The 3,314-nt window shown below is 43.4% G+C and overlaps 1 non-coding gene across 1 annotated transcript; it reads right to left on the bottom strand.

Moving 5' to 3' along the window:
* Positions 1–2,805: 2,805 nt before the first annotated feature.
* Positions 2,806–2,878, bottom strand: TRNAG-CCC (transfer RNA glycine (anticodon CCC)). The gene has a single exon. It is a non-coding gene; the product is annotated as a tRNA-Gly (tRNA).
* Between the last annotated feature and the right edge of the window lie 436 nt (positions 2,879–3,314).

Here is a 3,314-nt window from a genome sequence, read left to right on the forward strand (position 1 = left end):
GTCCGGAGCCTGTGCTCCGCAACGGGAGAGGCCACAACAGTGAGAGGCCCGCGTACCGCAAAAAAAAAAAAAAAAAAAAAAAAATTACAATGTTCAGATATCTACAAAACAGAAACAGACTCAGAGACAGAGAGGACAGACTGGTGTTTGCCAAGGGGGAGGGTGTGGGGGGGAGGGAAGGATTGGGAGGGTGGGGTTAGCAGATGCAGAACTATTACATACAGGGATGGAGAAACAACAAGGACCTCCTGTACAGCACAGGGAACTAGATTCAACATCCTGTGACAAACGACCATGGAAAAGAATATGAAAAAGGATATATAGGTGTATAACTGAATCACTTTGCTGTACAGCAGAAATTAATACATTATAAATCAACTATGCTTCAATAAAATTTTTTTAAAAAGAAAATTTTGCGAAATTAAAAACAATTACAACGTTCAGGTTTTTGGAGGCAGTGGAACTGCAGGTGGCTTTGTTGTGAAACTCAGAGCTGGTCCCTTCCAGGCTTGGAACTAATTTTTTTTTTTAACTTTATTTTATTTATTTTTATTTTTGGCTGCGTTGGGTCTTCGTTGCTGTGCGTGGGCTTTCTCTAGTTGCGGCGAGCGGGGGCTACTCTTCCTTGCGGTGCACGGGCTTCTCATAGTGGTGGCTTCTGTCCTTGCGGAGCACAGGCTCTAGGCGCGCGGGCTTCAGTAGTTGTGGCGCACGGGCTTAGTTGCTCCGCGGCATGTGGGATATTCCCAGACCAGGGCTCGAATCCATGTCCCCTACGTTGGCAGAAGGATTCTCAACCACTGAGCCACCAGGGAAGCCCTGGAACTAATTTTATGTTTGTCAAGTTGTATTCTATTTAAAAGACTTCTGTGGAGCAGGTATCTGGGTTGTTACCCCCACCACGATCCCTATAGGATGTAGGAGGACCATGGGCAAGTGGCTCCCCTCTTGGGCCTCAGTTTCCTGCTGTATAAAACTTGGGAGGATTAGGGTACCACCTCCCCAGACTGTTACAAGGATTGTAATACCTGTAAAGCACTTGGAAAGGTGCCTGGCACCAGTGGCATCATTAAGTGCTAGTACTAATATTATAGCTAAGATTGGCATCCTTAAGCCCACCTCCTCTGCAGGCTCCTCCCCACAGGGGTCCACCTTTATTTTCTTGCTGTGTTTCCTTCCAGACTTTTTTCTATGCATGTACGTGCCTGTATATGTACCCATAACAAGTACGGTGTTGATTTGTGTGTAGGGGTATGATCACATGTGCACATTTATGAGAGTGTATCACATGGTATATAAAGTTCTGCAATTTGATATTTTTACTCAATGATTCAGCTTGGACCTCTTGGCATTTCAGTGCCCAGCAGGCTTTCACTAGATCATGCTTAAAATCTTAACTCACATCTTCCTGGGTGGTGCAGCGGTTAAGAATCTGCCCGCCAATGCAGGGGACACGGGTTCGTAACCCCGGTCCAGGAAGATCCCACGGGCCATGGAGCAACTAAGCCCGTGCACCACAACTACTAAGGCTGCGATCTAGAGCCCGCGAGCCACAACTACTGAGCCCGCACACCACAACTACTGAGCCTGCATGCCTAGAGCCCATGCTCTGCAACAAGAGAAGACACCGCGATGAGAAGCCCGCGCACCGCAATGAAGAGTAGCCCCTGCTTGCCACAACTAGAGAAAGCCCTCGCACAGCAACGAAGGCCCACCACAGCCAAAAATAAATAAAATAAAATAAAATAAATTTAAAAAAAATCTTAAGTCACTACTGATGGACATTTGGGTTGTTTCCACTTTCTGGCTATTGTGAACAATGACTTTATGAACATTCATGCAAAAGTTTTTGTCTACATATGTTTTCATTTCTCCTGGGCATATATTTAGGAGTAGAAAATTAATTAAAAAAAAATCTTAAGTCACTACTGATGGACATTTGGGTTGTTTCCACTTTCTGGCTATTGTGAACAATGACTTTATGAACATTCATGCAAAAGTTTTTGTCTACATATGTTTTCATTTCTCCTGGGCATATATTTAGGAGTAGAATTGCTGGTAAGTTATGTGTAACTCTATGTTTAACTTTTTGAGGAACTGCCAAATTTTCCGGTGTCTTCACCATTCTATATTCCCATCAGAAATGTACAAGACTTCCAATTTCTCCATACCCTGGCCAACACTTGTTATTGTTCTTCTTTTTGATTATAGCCATCCTAGTGTGTGTGAAGCAGTATCCCACTGTGGTTTGGGTTTGCATTTCTCTAATGCCTAAAGATTGAGCATCTTTTCATGTGTTTTTTGGCCATTTGTATATGTTCTTTGGAGAAATGACTATTCAAATCCTTTGCTCATTTTTAAATTGGGCTATACATCTTTTTATTGTTGTGTTGTAAAAGTTCTTTGCATATTCTGGATACTAGACTCTTAATAAATATACAATTTGCAAATATTTTCTTCCTTCTCTGTAGGTTGTCTTCTCATTTTATTTATTTATTTATTTTTGTGGTACGTGGGCCTCTCACTGTTGTGGCCTCTCCCGTTGCGGAGCACAGGCTCCGGACGCGCAGGCTCAGCGGCCATGGCTCACGGGCCCAGCCACTCCGCGGCATGTGGGATCCTCCCGGACTGGGGCACGAACCCTCTCCCCTGCATCGGTAGGTGGACTCTCAACCACTGCGCCACCAGGGAAGCCCTCATTTTATTTTTAGTATTTATTTATTCGGCTGTGCTGAGTCTTAATGGCAGCATGCAGGATATTCGTTGCAGCATGCAGGATCTTCAGTTGCAGTGCATGGGCTCTAGTTCCCTGACCAGGGATTGAACCTGGGCCCCCTGCATTGGGAGTGCAGAGTCTTAGCCACTGGACCACCAGGGAAGTCCCTGTCTTATTTTCTTGACAGTGTCCTTTGAAGTACAGAAGTTTTTAATTTCAGTGAAGCCAAATTCATCTGTTTGTTCTTTGGTTACATGTGTTTTAGGTGCACTATCTAAGAAACCAGTGCCTAACCCAAGGTCACAAAGATTTACACCTATGTTTCCTCTAAGAATTTTATAGTTGGCCTATTTTGAGTTAATTTTTAAATACGATATGAGAGTCTAACTTCATTATTTTGCATGTGATATCCAGTTGTCCCAGCACCATTTGTTGAAAAGCTCTTCTTTCCCCCATTGAATTGTCTTGGCAACCTTGTAGAAAATCAGTTGACCATAAATGTATGGGTTTATTTCTGGACTTTCAATTCTATTCCTCTAATCTACATGCCTATCCTTATACCAGTTCTACACAGTCTTTTTGTTGTTGTTGTTTGTCT

Source organism: Physeter macrocephalus, chromosome 19 (genome assembly GCF_002837175.3).
Source record: "Physeter macrocephalus isolate SW-GA chromosome 19, ASM283717v5, whole genome shotgun sequence".
NCBI lineage: Eukaryota > Metazoa > Chordata > Mammalia > Artiodactyla > Physeteridae > Physeter > Physeter macrocephalus.